Consider the following 23,528-nt stretch of genomic DNA (forward strand, 5'->3'; position numbering starts at 1 on the left):
ATGGTCAATCTGAGTCAATCAGGACTAGAACAATAACTAAATAAGGCTTCTAGTAGCCATTGGTAGTCCATAAGAATCAGATTGGTTTTTAAGGCATGGTCTTAAAAAATGTAATCAGTAAACCCCAAGATATCTTGGGAGGATTCAGAGGTGCATAAGAGAAAAAATGTTTTTAAGAGCATCTGTAGATAAGGGTATAATATCCTATGTGAACAAAGGGAGGATAAAATAAGAAGGAAGGGAGGGAGAAAGAAAGCAAACAAGCAAGGAAGCAAGGCATCCAAATGACCAATTCAAGTTTGTGGATCAGCTTTAGTAAGGGATATGCTGACCTTGAGTTTTAGAGCCTTGCGCCTAAACATAAATATTTTCTAAAATCACCAACAAAAATATATTATTTGCCCAGTAAGCTATTCCTTGGACCTAGTCAACTAAGTTGCTGGTTTAACTGTTTTTCATAGACTCTGTTTTTAGCAGCCTTAATATTTCTAACATGAGTTAGACTCAAAATTATGGTTTCCTTGATCATAATTGCCAATCACTAAAAAGATAAAGAATTGATATTGACCCCAAAACTATGGTATTTCATGGCCTACCACCCACATTAGGGCTTCTTTCTTCTTTCTTGAAGCACTTATTAGTCAGAATGAAAGGAGATGATTATGTTTTCTTGCAACAAGAATTTTCACATTTCTTCACTAGTTATTTCAAAGTTCACAGAGATCATCACTCATGTTGTAATTATTGCCTATATCTTCCCATAAGTGTGAATGGAGTGTTTCACTCACCAACCTAGGGGAATTTTTCAATTTCTCTTTATATTTTTAAGGGTATCTTCTTTTTTCACTCCTATAATTCTCTGAATTTAGATTCTCTTTCACAAACCCTTGTTAATAAGTAGATTGTTCTTCACAATCTACTAACAACCACAAAGCACCTTTCTACTGCTCCATGGAACATAATCCTTTCTAAGGTAACAATGCTTATTTCCAAGGTTTATCTTTATCAAAGGACTTTCTCATTCCAGGATAGAATAGAAATTGGAAAACATTTTCCCTCAATGGTAATATTTCGTTAATGATTCAGAATGTGAATGGCTAGTTGTTTCAAGCCCTGGAAAACTTCTTTACTTCTTTGACAATAACCATAATGCCTCAGATTTGGCATAACAATCAACATGGAAAGAAGCAGTGATTAAAGTATGTTTTGGGGAGAATATATATTATCACATATATCTATATTTATACCTATACTTATAAACTCTTTTTTTAATCTTCATTCTGTCCTTCCATTATCCTCCTATATCACAGTTCCTCATCCCTCTCCTTCTCACCTACTTCTCCTTCTCCCTTTCTTTCCCCATTCCTTCCTTTTCACTGACCCTCTGTGGTGCTTCTCTGGTTCTATCCCTCCTCTCTAGAAACACATGTTCAACCAGGGAATAGTGATTATATTCCTTTTAGTGCCCCTACTGGAAAAGAATGCCTATGGATAAAAAATGCAGGTTCCTGGAGGTCAATAAGTAATTCCCAGTTTGTCCAGAAGGAAGGGACTGATGAAGATATAATTCTCTCCCTCCCCCCCCAACAATCCAATATAGTTACCTGATAACTAGCTAGTTATATAGATCAATAGACAGAGAAATAAAGGAATGTTGGAAGATAGAATAAAAAACCAAATATTAATGAAAAGAAAAGGTACTAATTGTTGTCCTGTTTCAGCCCCAGATTATCTGGATTAAGAGAAGGGCCAGGAAAGGGATGCTAATCCATGCTTTTTCTAACCCTTCATTGAATCCAAGAGCAAGAGCCAACAATTGTCTGCAACTCTACTAATTCCTTGAAATTATATCACATCAACCTCAGAAAAGCTGACCTGAAATCACCAGTCACCTGATCAGTACAATTCAATTAATAAGGAAATGGGTTCCATTGAAAAGGATTTCTTAATTTCCATCTCTTGATCAAAAAATTGCTAGGTCATGAGTAAGAGGATCCCATTGGCCACAAGGAATTTCCATTAAATCATGGAAGATGAGACATCTACACAAAACTACTTTATTTATAAATAGATTAACTTAAATATGACATTTAGAAGCAAGGAACAGGAAAGTTCAAAGGAAGGAGAAGTAGGAATCTGAAGCAATATATTTCTCAAAATAAATTTTATTTCAACCTTCTCTTTCTATGCTCCTGTTCTTGTAAAGACTTACTTTTCCTTCTCTCCAGAGATCCAGCCCATCAAAGGAAACATTTTAAGACAACATTAATATTGTCAACAATGTGTACAATGAAAGATGAATAATGTGCATCTAGTAGCTACAGGCTTGATGAATTTAGAAGCAAGACAACTCTGACCTGAGGTGATTAGATGTAAACATCACTGAGAATTATTCTATGAAAAAGATTATTTTCATTATTCTATGAAATTATTCATATGAATATGTGAATGTTATATTCATTAATTATTCCATGAAAATAGAATTATTCTATGAAAATTATTCTAACCCATTATTCTATGAAAAAGATAAATCTGAGAATTCAGTAAAAAGACAGAAGCTAGAAGCTCTATGAGGACATAGTGTTGTGACACAGTTTCCTTTTATTGTTCTGTCTCTATTTCTTGAATTGTTCTGCCTCAATCCCCGTGGTTGCAACCCTTCTTCCTAACTATTAGGATTGATATAATTAGGTCTGGAAGCCCTGACCATTAGCATTCCATAGGCAGATAAGTTACTTAGAGATATCTCTTAAATATCTTAGCTCTCACATATCTCTTGTTCCAGACTTTCTGCCTCTAGCTGACTATCCCCTTCACTTCCAGTTATCAGAATTTATAATCCTACCCCCAACCTGTCAGAATCGAATTGATGGTCCATTCCTGGAAATTCCCATGCTCACCAGTGTTCAGACCACACCCCTTGCCTCTGTGTTCCCTGATCTCTAGAGCCATATAAAAATCATTGGAATCTCACATTCAATGCTGAGTTCTTTGAGAGGAAAGTCCAATTCATCCCTGGGGGGACAAATGGAATCTGATCTGCCCCCAGAAAATATCTCCCTCTCAGAAGGTAAAATAAATTATTAAAAACTCTCTAATCTCTATATTGCCTCAGTTTCTCTGGCATTACAATAGGAGTCCTCACTTTTTTTCTGGGCAGAGTAAAGGAGAACCCAAAAGATCCCAACAGCAGTATCCTAAAAATTTTGCAGGTTGAAAAAATGCTAGGACATGATTGATAGGATTTCACTGGCCACAAGGAATTTTCAGTAAGCCAAGGAAAATGAGAAATCTTCACAAAATCACTTTATTAATAAATAACCTTAAATATGACACTTGGGAGCAAAGAACAGGTTAGTTCAGAGGAGGGAGAAGTAGCAATCTGAACTAACACATTTCTCAAAATAAATTTTTTTTCTACTTTCTTTTTTGTGTGCTCTTGTTTTTCTGTAGACCTACTTTTTCTTCTTATCAGAAAGCCATGCCATCAAAGGAACATTTTAAAATACCATTGATATTGTCAACAATGTATACAATGAAACGTGAATACTTTGCACCTAGTAGCCACACCTGATGAATTTAGAAGGAAGAGAACTCTGGCCTCACGTGACTAGGTGTAAACACCACTGAGAATTAAATCCCATTATTCTATGAAAAAGATAAATCTGAGAATTCAATAAAAAGACAGAAGCTAGAAGTTCTATGAGAACACAGGAATTCTCACTTTTTCTGGGCACAACAAAGGAAAATCCAACATATTCTGACAGCAATATCCTAAGAACTTTTCAGGCTAAATGTAAGGAAAAGAGATACTATCAACTCTCTTGAGAAGAATATCTGCGAAGGAAGGAATGAAAAGTAATTTTCATTTCGAATTGAGGGGCGAGATTACTGTGGACTGAAGGCCATAAGTGGGACCACCATAGTGAATGGAACCTTATTGCCCTTCAAAAGAATAAAGGTGACAATTCAGATATATATGAAGTGAAAAACAGTATAAAATCACAGATTTTTTTTTTTTTTTTTTTTTTGGCATGAGTGGAGTAGAGGGAGGGGCTAATCAAAGGAAGACATAAAAAGACCCCAACAATTCAGTCCTACAATTGACTCTCTAAAGACTTTTTCTGCTAGAATTCCAGGGAAAGAGTTAGTCCTATTTATCCTGAAAGTAATGGAGGAGAACAGAATCAAAAGTAAATTTCTCTTAGGAAAATATCTATGTTTCTCCATAAACTTTAAGGAATGCCATCTCAGTCCAGTAAAAAGAATAATAAATTGGAGAGGGGACAAAAATGAGGATTAGAGGAGAAAAAAAAATTCTGTGTTGAACATGTGCTTTGGGGTGATAGTATGAGTAGTGGTGGAGAGAACTTAAGAGTACAGAGATGATGAGTTGGGATTGTTCTTACCTTATTGTCATATTAGATAAAAAATGGGATTGTTCTCAGCCTTTAAAATGAGATCAGTTATTCTTAAACTACTCAGTACAGTTGTAAGTTTGTCCAAATCAGAATTTTTAGCAGTATTTAAGAGACAGCAATGATATGTCTTCAGAATATGCTGGCTCTGAAGTATGGATTAAGAAGAAAAGATGGGAGTTCTGGGGGCAGAGCCAAGATGGTGTGGTGAAGCCAGGAAGCAACTTGATTACATTAAATCAAAAAAGGTTTTTGCACAAAGAAAACCAATAGAAGCAATTCCACTGAGTTAGCACCTTGTAAGAATCCTTGTTTCAAGTTCAGAGTTCTGGCCCATAACAGACATACGTAGCTGGGAAAAATGTTTTATAGCCAGCATTTCCAATAAAGCCTTAATTTCTAAAATATATAAAGAACTGTGTTAAGTCTGTTAAGAATATAAACCATTCCTCAATTGAGAAATTGTCAAAAGAATATGAACAGACAATTTTCAGATGATGAAATGAAAACTATCTAAAGTTATATGGAAAAATGCTCTAAATCATTATTGATTAAAAAACTGCAAATTAGAATAATTCTGAGGTACCACATCAAACCTCTTAGATTGACTAACATGACAGGAAAAGCTAGTGAAAAATGTTGGAGTGGATCTGGGAAAACTGGAACACTAATGCACTGTTGGTGGAGTTGTGAACTGATTCAACTATTCTGGAGAGCAATTGGGAACTATGCCTGAAGGGCTATCAAACTTGCACAGCCTTTGATCCAGCAGTGCCATTACTGAGTCTGTATCTCAAGAAAATTATCAAAAAGGGAAAAGGACCCACATGTGCAAAAATATTTGTAGTGGCTCTTTTTGTGTTGTCAAAGAATTGGAAAATGAGAGTTGGGGAATGGTTGAATGAGCTGTAGTGTATGAAAGTAATACAATATTACTCTATAAAAAATGAACAAGCTGATTTTAGAAAGACCTGGAAAGATTTACATGAACTGATGCTGAGGGAAACTAGCAGAATTGGGAATCCATTTTACACAATAATAGCAAGAATGTGTGATGATCAACTAGGAAAGACTTGGTATTTCTCAGTGGTTCAGTGATCCAAGGCAATCCCTATAAACTTTGAATGGAAAAGGCTATTTGCATTTAGAGAGAGAACTATGGTAACTGAATGTAAATCTGTGTACAATATTCACTTTTTTTCCTGTTTTTCTTTATCTCATGATATTTCCCCTTTGTTCTGATTTTTCTTTCCCAACACAATATGTGAAAAAATGTGTATTAAAAATTAATGTACATGTATAATCAGAAAAAAGTAAAACAAAAAAAGGGAAAGAGAAGATGAGAGTAGGAAATAATAAAAAAAAATACCCCATCACCTAGGCTCCTTGGAGGAGAGAGAGCTCAGTTTCATCACTGGGTGTATCAGTTTTCCTGATCTGCTCCCTGGAGACAAATTGAGCTAATATAAACAAAACAGAACAAAAACCAGACTGATTGATTAGTCTTTTCATGATGAGTGGGGGGTGAGACTCCCTATAAGATAGCTTTTTTGTGCACTCTGCCCATAAGATAGACTTGCTGTGGATCTCTGAGTTACGTAACTTTTAGATTTCCTGGCTTTATTTGAAGGCAGACATATTTGGGATGTTGGATGAATCTGCTCAGGATGTGTGATGGATAAGAGATAACGTCTTTTGCAGGCCCTTTATTGCCTCTAAATCCCTGAAATACAACATGTTCAAAAATACAACATGGACAAAAAATACAATATGTACAAAGTTCTGAAATGCCTTGGATGACACAGCAATGCCATGGTCAAAATTCTCACTGACCCTTTCTAAGTAACACAGATGTCAAAAGCTTAATTGAAAGGCTCAAGACAGAGCTCACTTGCTTCCATCTGCCTGGGCTACTTTACTGACCCGGTGGTTGTCAGCTGTGGCCATAGCTTCTGCAGAGAGAATCTTCTCCAGTGCATGGAGGGAGCTGTTGACACAATAACCTGCCAAAAATGCAGACAATTCATCCAAATCAGCAATTTAGTGCTCAGCCAAATCTGCAGAAGCTTTCTCTGGCTGGCAAAACAATCATTCTTCATTCGCTTCAGAGCATGGTGGCTTTGGCCCTCTGTGATCAAAACTGGGAAAAAGAGAAGTTCTTCCTTGAGGAAGACCAAAAACTCCTCTGTGAGTCTTGTTCAATAACCCAAGAACACAGGGATCACCGAATTCTTCCCCTGCACAGTGCTATTGCTGAAGGCAAGATAAGAGTGGCTGCTCACTCTCAATCCCTGCCACAGGAGAAATAGTGCTTGTTCATTCAACTATCTTTCTGGCTCACTGCCATATTTTAAAAATAACTCAACCTAATGGGTACAAGGGAAATCAAGGGGCCTTGCATCTATATATAACCCACTTATTTTTAAGATGTCTCCAGTCTCAGAACCCACATTTTGCATGCACACCAACCAGCAAAAAGGGTGACTATCAATCTCCAAGACCTGAATTTTGAGGGAGAGAAAGGGAAGGGCAGGGTAGAATGGCTATCCTCTCCCAATGCAGTCATTTCTCCATCTTCAGGAGGGACGGAGGCATAAGGTTTCAAGAGCAACCAAAGTCTGGTTCAAAGCACTTCTTCATAAACTTAATTTATTCCAATATGGTCATGTCCCTGGAAAAGAGTTCTAAAGGAGAGACAGAACTGTGAACAAGTGTGCCTGGGATCTCTGAGAAAAACAATGTTATATAAATAGACTAAAAACAGAACACTAAATCTTTTTTTTCCCCCCTCAGGATATGAAAGACATCTTGGCTAGGTAAGTTTCCATTCTGTGTTCAGATAATTCAGAAATGCAGAATCTGTGAAGGAGTATGATCTTTTGAAGGTGGAAATTGAGGTCTACTTTGCTGGAACATAATGAAATATTTGATCCAGTTAAGGCTATGGAGCTCTGTTTAAAACAAATATATCCAAGTATATCTTGTTTGTAGGAAAGAGAAGCTGCTAAACTAAAAACCAGCGCTTTCTTTCCCTTTTTGGAGCACCTGCCCCATCACTGGCTTGAGAAAGATACTCATGAGCTATTACAGTAAGTCACACATATTCATCTCAGTTAACATTTGGGGAATTCCCAGGAGTTCTCATATTGTTTTTAGTGTTTCCTCAATGTGTGCTAGTATGCACAAATGACTCCTTTCCCTTCAGTGTTTGTTACCCCACATCCTTATAGGCTACTGAGATACTTTCCAAATTTCTTATGATATTTCAACAGGCTTGAATGCTCCTACGTATTTCACTCATTAACTCAGCTATTTTCCTAAATAGTTGGACCATTTTATAGCTGTGCCAGTAGGGAATTAATGTGCCTAATATCTCACTTCATCACTAGTCTTGAATTTTTCTAAGTTTTATCTTTGACCATTTGAAAAATGTGGTTATGCTTCAGAATTTGAAGATTAATTTTTTTAATTATTAGCATGTATTGTTTTATTATTTCTATTGCTCTATTTATTCGCACAATGTAGCCAATTCTTCAATTGTGCATTGACTTAAGAATTCTCCTAATTGCATATGGATTATGGAGCACCACACTGCTCACTTGATGATTTGTATATAGGAAGGATGGAATTTGGCTGTCTTATAGTAGGTCCATTTGTTCTTCATATAGTACATTTTTGTTGTTGACTTTTTTCTTTATCATTCTGAAGTTTTTATTGAAATGTATAATTGAGAATTCTCTAGTATTCAGTCTCTCTTCCATTGTATTAGTTTTCCTCTTAGGTAGCTTGTGGACCATTCTTAAGTTTTCTTTAATGCTTTATTTCTATTTTTGAGGTTCTACAGCAAAGCGGGGCTTCATTAAAATATCTTCTCCTGCACTTTTCCCAAAAGATTACCAGTAGAAATGGTAATACTGAAATGCTGACAAAGATTATGATTTGGTTTGAATGTCATAGTGGACAGTGTATATAGAATACAAAAAGCTACAGCTCAGGCAAGGAAGAAGACTACATCTTCCTATAAGGGGATTAAAGTGATGATGGGGAAAAAAAGCAGTTGTTTCACTAGAGATTGTTATGCAGTGAGAGAATAGCATTTCCTCCTCTAGCATGGTCAAGAACATGTTTTCCCCCAAGTATTTCAGTGAGGAATATCCTATTCGTTTTCCAACTGGTCAGATAGGTTGATGCTGGATCTAGTTCCATATGCCCCATTACTCTCCAGTATTACTCCATCTCTCAACTAGGCATTTCATTGGAAATGCTTTAATGTGTTTTTAAATGTTTTTTGTGTCTCTAATAGGTCCTTGTTCTAATCTATTTCTTCTTTGGAATTGTTGATGACTCTTTGATTTTGTTCATATTTCATCAAGTCATTCTACAAAGGCCTATCTTGCAAGATGAATTATTTCCTTGTCAGCATTCTCAAATTACTTGCTTCTCACTTGGTTTCAGGAGTTTTTAAATCAGCCAGTGCTGCACATATGTAGGGCTTTCTGACTCTTTGACTTTTTTTCCTTTCTTTTCTTCCTATATTTCACTCTTTTTCTCACATTCTTTCCTTCCTTCGTTCCTTCGTTTCTTTGTTCGTTCCTTCCTTCCTTCCTTCCTTCCTTCCTTCTTATCTTTCTTCCTGATATTCTCTTTGACCACACTAAGTGGTTAATAATATATTCCTAAATATTCAGTAAATGCTTTCAAGCATAGGATATTTCATTTAATGTTAGAAGGGTCCTAAAGTTTATCTGCTTAAAAATATCTTTATTTTACATACCAAGATACTGAAGCACTAGAAAACTTAGGTGCTTGTCCTAGCTAGTCAGATGCAGGATAGTCCCTTTGACAGTTCTTATATAATCTCAAATGGATTGTGATATATTCCACATAGTGAGGTTTTCCAGAACTAGGGATTTTCTTTATTCTTAACTTCCCAGATGTACAGCCTGCTATTTTTTTTTCTCTCTTTTTCTTTAGGGGACATAACTCTGGATTCTGAAACAGCCTTTCCTTATCTCATCCTTTCTGAAGATTTGATGACTGTGGAATATACATGATATACCTGTCAATGAGAAAAGATTTGACCATGCTGTTATTGTATTGAAATGGGGACCCAGACTTTCATCTCAGGCAAATACTATTGGGAAGTGAAAGTAGAAAATAATACAGAATGGTTAGTGGGCATCTGCACAGATTCAGTTAGCAGAAAGGGGAAAATCTCCTTATCCAATAAAATAAATCTTAGTTCTCTTCAAATATAGAAATAATTTCTTTCTCTGGGATTCACAACATGGCTTTTATGAGAACCCACCTATCAATAAATTGGGCATTTTTCTTGATTATGAACAGGGACATATAATATTTTATGATGTCTCGGACAAATCTATTATTTATAGTCCCCTAAACCTACCTTTTCAAGGACCTCTTTGTCTTTGCTTTTCTCCTTGCTGCCCTTATGAAGAAAACATCCCTAAAGGTCCTTGGAGAGATCAGGAAATGGTTATTTCTAATTACCATGGAAGGCTCTTAATAATAATAATAATAATAATGTGACTAAAAAGGAGATGGAAAAAGACTTTGTACTCATTTGACCTTATGTGGAAATGATCAATAAAGTTACAAAATCAATGAGAGTAAAATCTTTCTTGTTTGTACTGTGTCCCACCTCACTGATTCTTCACTGAGAACTTCCACAATATTTTACAAAATCAATCCATACATGTGGATTTATTATTTTCCTATAGCAAATGGAAATGGATGTCATATACAAACACTCATTCTAAGTCAGATCTATATCATAAATACATTTTTATACCTACCTATGTATACATATATTTTCTCCATATATGTGTGTATGAATATATATAGATGAGTATGTACATATGTATGAATGTATGTATATATGCACATATGTCTATATTCATTTTTAAAAGTTGTTTAAAGTCATGTCTGACATTTCATGACCCTTTTTTTTTGTTGTTTTGTCAGAGTGAAAGAGGATGATTATGTTTCTTACAACATAAGTTTTTACATTTTTCCTTACAAAGTTCACATCTTGTGTTGTGGTTAACTATATCCTTCCATAAGTGAATAGAATGCTCCAACCACCATCCACAAAAATGCACACTGACAACTAGCACACTTTCTATATATTTCTTTTTCCCCTGAGGCAATTGGGATTCAGTGACTTGCTCAGGGTCACACAGCCAGGAAGTGTTAAGTGTCTGAGGACAGATTTGAGCTCAGATCCTCCTGACTTCAGGGCTGGTGCCACCTAGCTGCCCTGCACTCTTGCACTCTTTTTCACATCTAGAGCTATCTGAATCCAGATTTTCTTTTATAAATCCTTATTTTTAAGGACAACCTGCTAACAACTGCAAAAACCTTTCTACTGCCCCATTGAACATGTTCCTTTTCAAGGTAACAATGCTTATTTCCAAGGCTTATCCTTACCAAAGAACTTCCTCAATCCAATGTAGAATATAAATTGAAAAACATTTTCCCTAAACTGTGATATTTCCTTAATGATTCAGAATGTGAACATTCTTTGACAATATTTGTAATACCTTACGATTTTGGCATAACCATTCACACGGAAGTAAATTTGGGAGAATATGTATTCTCACATATATCTATATCCCTCCTCTTCACTACTTTTTCCTCTCCCTTTCTATCCCCATTCCTTCATTTCTCTTCTCCTCTTCTTTGTCCCTTTAAAAAAATTCCTTTTATCTTTATTCCTTTTAATATTTTTTTCTTGTTTACATTCTTCCTTTGATCCAAATCTTGCTTATCTTCTCTTCTGTTTCTAACCTCAGATTCTTAAGAGGTTCATGGGACTAACTGAATGCAAGCAAGGGAGTTTAGGACTAGTAGGAGAGGGCTTTACTGTGGGCAGCCATATAGTTGACCAATCTTTGCTGTTTCTTCGGTTGGTTCTAACCTTCTTAACTAGAAATACATGCTCGAGCAGGCTATATTCCTTTTAGATCCCATATTGGAAGAGAATGCCTTCAGGTAAAAATGCAAGTTCCTGGAGGTCAATACGTAATTAATTCCTAGTTTGTCCAGAAAGAATGAACTGATGAAGATATAATTCTCTCTCTCCCAAACAATCCAACAGGTATTAGATACCTTGATAGTTATCTATCTATCTATCTATTTAGACAGACAGATAGACACATAAAGGAATGTTGGATGATAGAACAGAAAACTGCAGCTCATGCTCTTTCTAATCCTTTCCCTTTGCACTCCCCAGAGTTCATTGAATCCATAACCAAGAGCCAGCAGCTCTCAGAATCTTTGGATGTAATTCAAATGCAATCAAAAGAAGTGTAAATCAAAAGATATAATCTGACATTAATTAATTGATCAGAATCCTTGGATATATATCCTGCCCCTCCTCTCCTCCCTCCCCCCCCCTCCCAGTGTTTATCAAACACTGTATGACTACAGTCATTGACTATTATGTCTTGTGAACCTAATCTATTCCACTGATCAACTAATCTGTTTCTTAGCCAGTACCAAATGATTTTGATGAACTCTATTTTATAATATAGTTTTAGGCCTGGTACAGCTAAGCTACATTTCTTTTCCTTTTTTTTTTTTTTTTTTTTTTTTTACATTAATTCCCTTAAAATTCTTGACCTTTTGTTCTTCCAGAGGAACTTTGTTATTATTTTTTTCTATCTCTATAAAGTAATTTCTTGGCAGTTTGACTGGTATGGTACTGAATAAGTAGATTAATTTGGGTAAAATTGTCATTTTTATTATATTACATTATTTTTATTATCTACAATTATTTAAAAAGAAATTTCTCTTTGCTGCTGGACTTTGTTGGTAACAAACAGAAATGCTGATAATTTATGTGGAATAATTTTGTATTCTGCAACTTTGTTAAAATTGTTAATTTTTTCTAATAATGTTTTAGTTGATTCTCTAAGATGCCTTAAGTATACTATCATATCATTTTCAAAGAGTGATAATTTTGTTTCCTCATTACCTTTTCTAGTGTCTTTAATTTATTGTCTTCTCTTATTGCTAAAGCTAGCATTTTTAATACAATATTGAATAATAATGATGATAGTGGGCAATCTTGTTTCATCTGATCTTATTGGGAATGTTTTTAGTTTATCCCCATTGCATATGATGCATATTGATTGTTTTAGATGACCATTTTAAAGAAAACTCCATTTATTCCTATGCTCTCTAATGTTTTTAATAGGAATAGATGTTAGATTTTTTCAAATGCTTCTTCTGCATCTATTTAGATAATCATAGGACTTCTATTAGTTGGATTATTAATATATCAATATGGTTTTTTCCTATATATTTCCTATAGGTTTATCTGTGTCATAAAAGGAATTTGATAGGTCTCCTTCTCTTATTTTTTCCCCAAATAATTTGCATTGTTTAGTAATTAATTGTTAAATGTTTGGTAAAATTCACTTGTAAATCAATCTGGACCTGGAAATTTTTTCTTAGGGAGCTGATTGATAGCTTGCTCATTTTTTTCTTAAAATGGGATTATTTAAGTAATTTATTTTCTCCTGTATTAATCTGGGCATTCTATATTTTTGTAAATATTCATCCATTTCACTTACACCATCAGATTTATTGGCATAGAGTTGGGCAAATAGCTCCTAACTATTGCTTTAATTTCCTCTTCATTGGTTCACCCTTTTCATTTTTGATACTGGCTATTTGATTTTCTTCTTTCCTTTTTGATGACCACCTCCCTCAAACAGTCCTCCCCCTTTATAGCCCCTCCCCCTTTTTACACCTTTTCCCTAATTCTGGTTTTTCCTTCTTTTAGTCTTTCTCTTTCTTTTCCCCCTTTCCCTCCCACTTCCCTCTAAAGTGAGACAAGTTTTTCTGTGAAACCAAATATGTCTGATATTCTTTTTTTTTAATTTTTATTTTTTTTATTTTTAACCCATGCCAGGGTAATTTTTTACAGCATTATCCCTTGCACTCACTTCTGTTCTGACTTTTCCCCTCTCTCCTTTCACCCCCTCCCTTAGATGGCAAGCAGTCCTTTACATGTTAAATAGGTTACAGTATATCCTAGATACAATATATGTATGCAGAACCAAACAGTTCTCTAGTTGCATAGGGAGAATTGGAATCAGAAGGTATAAATAATCCGGGAAGAAAAACAAAAATGCAAGCAGTTTATATTCATTTCCCAGTGTTCTTTCTTTGGGTGTAGTTGCTTCTGTCCATCCTTGATCAATTGAAACTGAATTAGCTCTTTTTATTGAAGAGATCCACTTCCTTCAGAATACATCCTCAAACAGTATCGTTGTTGAGGTATATAATGATCTCCTGGTTCTGTTCATTTCACTTAACATTAGTTCTGATATTCTTTCTTAGAGCCAAATCTGATGAGAGTAAAATTCACACAGTGCTCATCCCCTTCTCTTCTTTCTCTCAATTATAATGGTTTTCTTTGCCTCTTTATGAGATGTAATTTCCCTTATTTTATCTTCTTTTCCCTCTTTTTCCAGTATCATCTCCTTTTCCACCTTTAGTTTCTTTTTCATTTTATCATAATAAAACCAAATTATACCCACATTTTCTAAGTATACCCATAACAGAAATATAGTCTCAAGAATTCTTTCCTTTTTATGCTTCTTGTGAGTTCTGTGCTTGAAGATCAATTTAACTAAAATTTGATCTAGTTTGCTTTTTTCATAAAGTCAACTCTTTTGTTTATAAGTGTGAAAGTTTTCTTGCTTTCAATTTTATTTATCTTCCCTTTTATTTTCAGAATTTCAAATTCGGTATTTAATTGGGGATTTTTAATTTACTCTTTTTCAAACTTTTTTTAGTTGCATGTCTTATTCATTGATCTTCTCTTTCTCTATTTTATGCAAGTAATCTAGATTACTAGATCTAGTAATATACAACTAGAAATTTAGAGATTTCTAGAATCTATAGCTAGAAATATACATCTCTCCTAAGAGCTGCATTGGCTGCATCCCATTAATTTCTGTACTTTATCTCCTTATTGTCATTCTCTTGGATGAAATTATCAATTGTGTCTATTATTTGTTATTTCACTGACTCATTCTTCGGGATTAGATTATTTAGTTTTTAACTAATTTTTTGTCTATTTTCTCTGGCCCTTTATTTCATGTAGTTTTATTGCATCATGATCTGCCTTTCTGCATTTGAATCTGACATTTTTATACCCTAATATGTGGACAATTTTTGTGTGGTTTGCGCATACCTCTGAGAAAAAAAGTATATTTTTTTCTGTCCCCATTCAATTTTCACTAAAAGTCTATCATACTTAACTATCATACCTAACTTTTCTAGTTTTTTTTTACCTCCTTAAACTTTTTCTTGTTTATTTTGTGGTTTGATTTATCTGGTTCTGATAAAATAAAGTTGAAATCCCCCATTATTATGGTTTTTCTGTCAATTTTTTCTTGAAGCTCTTTTAACTTCTCTGGGAATATGGATGCTGTACTACTTGGGACCTATATTTTGCATTGATATTACTTCATTATCTATGATACTCTTTAGCAAAATGTAGCTTCCTTCCTTATCTCTTTTAATTAGATCTATTTTTGTTGTTGCCTGATCTGAGATCAGGATCACTAATCCTGCTTTTATAACTTCAGCTGAAACAAAATAGATTCTGTTCCAATTTTTTACCTTTACTCTGTATGTAGCACTCTGATTTAAATGTATTTCTTGTAAACAACATATTGTAGGATTCTATTTTTTAATTGTTTGCTATCTACTTGTATTTTATGGGATAATTCATCCCATTCATATTCACAACTGAAATTACTAACTCTCTATTTCCAACCATCTTATTTTCCTTGAATTATATTTTTTCCTTTCTCCCTTTCCCTCCTCACCAGTGTTTTGCTTCTCAATACCACCTCCTTCAATATGTTCTCTCCTTTTAAAGCTCTTCCCCCATTTTTATCCCTTTCCCCTTCTACTTCTGTTCTCCCTTTTGTTAGCTTCTCCCTTTCTCTTTTCCTTTCCCCTCCTACATCCTATTTGGGTGAAGCAAGATCGTTTATTAATCTAAATATGTCTGATATTCTCTCTTTGAGGCATAGCTGATAAGATTGAAGTTCAGAAAATGCTTATTCCTCTTTCTTTTTTCCCTCAAAGTAGTACATCTTTTTTGCCTGTTCATGTGATGTAATTTACCCCATCTTATCTTCCCTTTCTGTACTGTCCAGACTAACTCTCTGGAGGATCTCGGTACCAGCCCAAGTCCTTGTCTTAGAAGAGGATGTGATGATACAGAGACCCACATGGATGGTCAAATATGGAGTCTGTTTATTTCAAGTTTTCTCAGCCTTAAATCCCTTAATACAATTACATTACCACAGCACACTGAGCATGTGCTAACTATAATCCCATTACATGACTACAGAACATTGAGGATATGCTAACTATAAGCACTTTGTAATTGATATGTAAATCACTCTTTATTGCAAGTATCTCTTTAGGTAGAATACAGGTTATCAAGTCCTCTTGACTTCCCAGGAAGGCTGAGAAGCCCCGAAGGGGAGATGAGAGCCCAATCAGATATTGTCAGTAGGTTCCCTGTGGGCTGAAGCTTCTTACACCACACCAAGAGTTCCCCCACTGTCTATGACCCTCTACACCTTTCCTTTCCTTCAAGTACAATCCCTTCCCTCCCTGTACCTTCTTTTTTATATCATCACAATAAAGTCAAATTATACCTACACCTTCCAAGTATATCCCTACCAATACAATTCTCAAGGGGTAAAGTTATCACATCCCATTTAATGATATATAAATTTTAATCTTTTTAAAAGCATTTTTTCCCTTAACTTTTTACTTATTTGAGTTCTGTATTTGAAGACGTTTAGTTGTGATCTTTTAATAAAAAATAATTGAATATTCCCTATTTCATTGAATATCCATCTTTTTCTCTGAAAGATAATGCATAGTTTTGTTGCATAATTGATTCTTGATTGCAGTCCAAGTTTCTTTGTCTTCCAGAATATCATGTCCCAGACCCTTCAGTCCTTTTAAGTGGAAGCTGCTATAACCTGGGTAATCCTGATTGTGGTTTCTTGATATTTCAATTTTCTCTTTCTGGCTGCTTGCAGTATTTTCTCTTTTATCTGAGACTTCTGAAATTTAGCCATGTATTCCTTGTGGTTTTCATTTTGCTGTTTCTTTCAGGAGGTAATTGGTAGATTATTTCAATTATTTCATTTTCTTCTTTCTTCCTTCTCTCTTCCTTCTCTCTTCCTTCTTTCTTCTTCTTCTTCTTCTTCTTCTTCTTCTTCTTCTTCTTCTTCTTCTTTTCTTCTTTTCATGAATTTTCTTCAGTTAGCTTTTTTCAACCTCCTTTTCCATTTGGCCAATTGAACTTTTAAATGAGTTGTTTTATGTCTTGGTCAACCTGCCATCTGGGAGAGGGGATGGGAGGAAGGAGAGGAAAAATTGGGACAAAAGGTTTGGCAATTGTCAATGCTGTAAAATTACCCATACATATAACTTGCAAATAAAAAGCTATAATTAAAAAAAAAAAGTAAAATAAATGAGTTGTTTTGTCCATTGGATTTTTTTTCTATTTCACTAATTCTATTTTTTACATAGTTATTCTTTTTTCCCATTTCAGCAATTTTGTTTTTCAAGGAGTTGTTTTCTTTTTCCATCATGCCAAATCAGTCTTTAAAGGAGCCATTTGTTTTCAGATAATTTTTATATTTTCTTTTCAAAATTTTCTGCAAAACTCTCATTTCCTTTACTCATTTTTCTTCTAATTGTTTTAAGATCTTCTAATTGTTTTAAGATCCTTATTGAATTCTTCCAAGAGAGACATTTGAGATAGAAACCAACTCATATCACCCTTTGAGGTTTCATCTAGAGGACTTTTGCCTTTATTGTGCTCAGGGTTTGAGGGCTGTTCTTCCCTATCTCCATAATAGTTATCTATGGTCAGAGCTCTTTTTGCTTTTTTGCTCATTTTAAAAGGTTGAGGTCCACATACTAATTACCTCTCAACGAGGTAAATTTACCCAACACATATACCCCATCAAACCAACCTAATAGCACTGCACCTGTTACCCCTACTAATTATCTCTCTTAGCCCCAAATTCATTCTCGGCCCCATATATTGCAAATATAGTTTAACAAAAAACATTAGATTGTGAATCTAAATTTAGGGGTTTAAATCTCCTTTATATGCCTGAGAAAGTTACAAGAACTGCTAACTCTTGATCCCATGCTTAAAACCCATGGCTTTCTCACTTTTAAAGGACAGTAGTCATCCATTGGTCTTAGGAAGCAAAAATTTTGGTGCAATTCTAAATAAAAGTAATTAACTATTTATTAAATTCTTCACTTCTATTATCCATTACTATACTGACCTTTCCCCTAATCTATAACATAATCCTCCCATATAAAACCAACAACTTCCCATTACTATGCAAGAACACAATTAAATTAGCTTTCTTTACCAGCTTCCTGCCTTTAATCCTATTCATCTACTCAACACAAGAAGCCACAATTACAAACTGACAACAATTCCCAATTAACACATTTAACTTAACAATAAGCTTCTAGGGCAAAGGGGAAATTATCCCTAGCTTCTTCTATAATGGCAGGGGTTTTATGCTGCCCTGGGGCTGGTGCTATGGGCTTCCTTCTTATGCTGGAAGGGTGTGGCCAAGTCCTTTCTATTATTCTGGGGTTCAAGAGCTCAGTATTTGTCTTCTGTAGTTGCACTTGAGGTCTCGCAGCTAGTCTGGTGATTTCCTTGCTGTTGAACCAGGGCAGAGTAGCCAAAACTGCTATATTTTGACAGGAAGCCTCTCACTGGATTCCCCTGAGAAGGAGGCCTCTCCATCTTGGGCCTCCCTGGTTTATACCTGCAATGGGCTGGGTCCCTCCTTCTTGCTTGAGACAGACATTTCCTGAAGTTCTTCCAAAATATCTTCTGCAAGAAATTTGTTGCACTCCAATTATTTGTGGATTCTGTCAGTCCAAAATCATTTTAGAGCCTTGATCTGTTGTTGTTCTAAGGGAATCTAGGAAGAGCTAAAACAAAGTAGACTTGTCTACTCTCAGCCATTTTGGCTCCACCCCAAATTCCATTTCTTGAACAAAAAAATACTAGGACATGATTGATAGGATCTCACTGGCCACAAGGAATTTTCAGTAAGTCAGGGAAAATGAGAAATCTACACAAAATCACTTTATTAATAAATAACCTTAAATATGACACTTGGAAGCAAAGAACAGGATAGTTCAGAGGAGGGAGAAGTAGGAACTAACACATTTCTCAAAATAAATTTTTTCTACTTTTTGTGTGCTCTTGTTTTTCTGTAGACCTACTTTTCCTTCTAATCAGAAAGTCATGCCATCAAAGGAGACATTTTAAAGTACCATTGATATTGTCAACAATGTGTACAGTGAAACATGAATACTTTGCACTTAGTAGCCACACCTGATGAATTTAGAAGGAAGAGAACTCTGGCCTTATGTGACTAGATGTAAACACCACTGAGCATTAAAGCCCATTATTCTATGACAAAGAGAAATCTGAGAATTCAGTAAAAAGATAGAAGCTAGAAGTTCTATGAGAACACTGAAATTTTCATTTTTTCTGGGCAGAGTAAAGGAAAACCCAACATATCCTAACAGTAGTATCCTAAGAACTTTGCAGGATGAAAAAATGCTAGGACATGATTGATAGGATCTCACTGGCCACAAGGAATTTTCAGTAAGTCAGGGAAAATGAGAAATCTACACAAAATCACTTTATTAATAAATAACCTTAAATATGACACTTGGAAGCAAAGAACAGGATAGTTCAGAGGAGGGAGAAGTAGGAACTAACACATTTCTCAAAATAAATTTTTTCTACTTTTTGTGTGCTCTTGTTTTTCTGTAGACCTACTTTTCCTTCTAATCAGAAAGTCATGCCATCAAAGGAGACATTTTAAAGTACCATTGATATTGTCAACAATGTGTACAGTGAAACATGAATACTTTGCACTTAGTAGCCACACCTGATGAATTTAGAAGGAAGAGAACTCTGGCCTTATGTGACTAGATGTAAACACCACTGAGCATTAAAGCCCATTATTCTATGACAAAGAGAAATCTGAGAATTCAGTAAAAAGATAGAAGCTAGAAGTTCTATGAGAACACTGAAATTTTCATTTTTTCTGGGCAGAGTAAAGGAAAACCCAACATATCCTAACAGTAGTATCCTAAGAACTTTGCAGGATGAAAAAATACTAGGACATGATTGATAGGATCTCACTGGCCACAAGGAATTTTCAGTAAGTCAGGGAAAATGAGAAATCTACACAAAATCACTTTATTAATAAATAACCTTAAATATGACACTTGGAAGCAAAGAACAGGATAGTTCAGAGGAGGGAGAAGTAGGAACTAACACATTTCTCAAAATAAATTTTTTCTACTTTTTGTGTGCTCTTGTTTTTCTGTAGACCTACTTTTCCTTCTAATCAGAAAGTCATGCCATCAAAGGAGACATTTTAAAGTACCATTGATATTGTCAACAATGTGTACAGTGAAACATGAATACTTTGCACCTAGTAGCCACACCTGATGAATTTAGAAGGAAGAGAACTCTGGCCTCATGTGACTAGATGTAAACACCACTGAGCATTAAAGCCCATTATTCTATGACAAAGAGAAATCTGAGAATTCAGTAAAAAGATAGAAGCTAGAAGTTCTATGAGAACACTGAAATTTTCATTTTTTCTGGGCAGAGTAAAGGAAAACCCAACATATCCTAACAGTAGTATCCTAAGAACTTTGCAGGATGAAAAAATGCTAGGACATGATTGATAGGATCTCACTGGCCACAAGGAATTTTCAGTAAGTCAGGGAAAATGAGAAATCTACACAAAATCACTTTATTAATAAATAACCTTAAATATGACACTTGGGAGCAAAAAACAAGATAGTTCAGAGGAGGGAGAAGTAGGAATCTGAACTAACACATTTCTCAAAATAAATTTTTTCTAATTTTTGTGTGCTCTTGTTTTTGTGTATACCTACTTTTCCTTCTAATCAGAAAGCCATTCCATCAAAGGGAGACATTTTAAAATACCAATGATATTGTCATCAATGTGTACAATGAAACATGAATACTTTGCACCTAGTAGCCACACCTGATGAATTTAGAAGGAAGAGAACTCTGGCCTCATGTGACTAGGTGTAAACACCCCTGAGAATGAAATCCCTTTATTCTATGAAAAAGATAAATCTGAGAATTCAGTAAAAAGACAGAAGCTAGAAGTTCTATGAGAACATTGGAATTCTCACTTTTTCTGGGCACAACAAAGGAAAATCCAACATATCCTAACAGCAGCATCCTAAGAACTTTGCAGGCTGAATGTAAGGGAAAGAGATCAACTCTCTTGAGAAAAATATCGGAGAAGGGAGGAATGAAAAATAATTTTTATTTGGAATTGAGGGGCAAGGTTATTGTGGACTGAAGTGTCCTAGATGGGATCACCATAGTGAATGGAACCTCTTTGCCCTTCAAAAGAACAAAGGTGACAATTCAGATATATAAGTGAAAAGCACTATCAAACCAGAGAAGTTACACCTTTTGTGGGTGGAGTAGTAGGAGGTGCTAATCAAAGGAAGACATATAAAAAGAGTCCTACACTTGGCTCTTTTAAGACTTTTTCTTCCAGAGCTCCAGGGAAAGAGTTAGTCCCATTTATCCCAAGAGTAATATTGGAGGAGAACAGAATCAAAGGTAAGTTTCTCTTCAGAAAATATCTATGTTTCTCCATAAACTTTAAGGAATGTCATCTCAATTCAGTAAAAAGAAGAGTAAATTTGAGAGGGGACAAAAATGAGAATTAGAGGAGAAAAAAAATTCTGTGTTGAAGATATGCTTTGGGTTGATGGTATGAGTAGTAGTGGAGGGAACTTAAGGGTACAGAGATGATGAGTTGGGATTGTCCTTGCCTTTTTGTTATATTAGATAAGAAATAGGATTGTTCCTGAGCCTTTAAAATGAGATCAGTTATTCTTAAATTACTCAATGTAGTTGTTAAGTTTGGCCAAATTAGAGGTTTTAGCAGAATTTAAGAGAAAGCAAAGCTATGTCTTCAGAATATGCTGGCTCTGAAGTATGGATTAAGAAGAAGCAAAAGATAGAACTTCTGGCAGCATAGCCAAGATAGTGGAGTGAAGCCAAGAAGCAGCTTGATTACATTAAATTAAAAAAATGTTTTGCATAAAGAAAACCAATAGAAGCAAGATTAAAAAAAGGTACATAGCTGGGAAAATTTTTTTATAGCCAGTGCTTCCAATAAAGTCTTAATTTCTAAAATATATAAAGAACTGTGTCAAGTCTGTTAAGAATACAAGCCATTCCTCAATTGAGAAATTGTCAAAAGGATATGAACAGACAATTTTCATATGAAATGAAAACTATCTAAAGTCATATGGAAAAATGCTCTAAATCATTATTAAAGAAATGCAAATTAGAATAATTCTGAGGTACCACATCAAACTTCTTAGATTGACTAACATGACAGGAAAAGCTAGTGAAAAATGTTGGAGTGGATCTGGGAAAACCAGAACACTAATGCACTGTTGGTGGAGTTGTGAACTGATCCAACTATTCTGGAGAGCAATTTGGAACTATGCCCGAAGGTCTATCAAACTTGCACAGCCTTTGATCCAGCAGTGCCATTACTGAGTCTGTATCTCAAGAAAATCATCAAAAAGGGAAAAGGACCCACATGTGCAAAAATATTTGTAGTAGCTCTTTTGTGTTGTCAAAGAATTGGAAAATGAGCAGAGGCCAATGAGTTGGGGAATGGTTGAATGAGCTATGGTATATGAAGGTAATATTATTCCATAAAAAATGATGAACAAGCTGATTTTAAAAAGGCCTGGAAAGATTTACATGAACTGATGCTGAGGGAAACTAGCAGAATTGGGAATCCATTTCACACAATAATAAGAATGTGTGATGATCAACTAGGAAAGACTTGGTTTTTCTCAGTGGTTCAGTGATCCAAGGCAATCCCTATAAACTTTGAATGGAAAAGGCCATTTGCATTTAGAGAGAGAACTATGGTAACTGAATGTAAATCTATATACAATCTATATACAAAAATCTGATTTTTCTCTCCCAACACAATTTGTGAAAAAATATGTATTAAAAATTAATGTACATGTATAATCAGAAAAAAGTAAAGCAAAAAAAGAGAAAGAGAAGATTAGAGTAGGAAATAGTAAAAAAAAAATACCCCATCACCAAGGCTCCTTGGAGGAGAGAGTTCAATTTCATCTGCTCCCTGGAGACAAATTGACCTAATATAAACAAAACAAAACAAAAACCAGACTCATTATTTAGTCTTTTCATGATGAGTAGGGGTGAGACTCCCTGTAAGATAGGCTTTTTGTGCACTCTGCCTATAAGATAGACTTGATGTGGATCTCTGAGTTACGTAACTTTCAGATTTCCTGGTTTTATTTGAAGGCAGACATATTTGGGATGTTGGATGAATCTGCTCAGGATGTGTGATGGATAAGAGATAACGTCTTTTGCAGGCCCTTTATTGCCTCTGAATCCCTGAAATACAACATGTTCAAAAATACAACATGGACAAAAAACACAACATGTACAAAGTTCTGAGATGCCTTGGTCAAAATTCTCACTGATTCTCTTCCCAGGTCTAAGAACATGGATGTCAAAAGCTTAATTGAAAGGCTCAAGACAGAGATCACTTGCTCTATCTGCCTGGGCTACTTTACTGACCCAGTGGTTGTCAACTGTGGCCATAGCTTCTGCAGAGAGTGTCTTCTCCAATGCAAGGAGGAAGCTGGTGACACCTTAACCTGCCCAGAATGCAGACAATTCATCCAAATCAGCAATTTGGTTCTCAGCGTGAATCTGCAGAAGCTTTCTATGGCTGGCAAAACAATCATTCATTTGTTTCAGAGCATGATGGCCTTGACCACCTGTGATCAACATGGGAAAAAAGAGAAGTTCTTCTGTGAGGAAGACCAAAAACTCCTCTGTGAGTCTTGTTCAATGACCCAAGAACACAGGGACCACCGAATTGTTCCCTTGGACAAGGCTATTGTTGA

This window comes from Antechinus flavipes, chromosome 6 (genome assembly GCF_016432865.1).
Source record: "Antechinus flavipes isolate AdamAnt ecotype Samford, QLD, Australia chromosome 6, AdamAnt_v2, whole genome shotgun sequence".
NCBI lineage: Eukaryota > Metazoa > Chordata > Mammalia > Dasyuromorphia > Dasyuridae > Antechinus > Antechinus flavipes.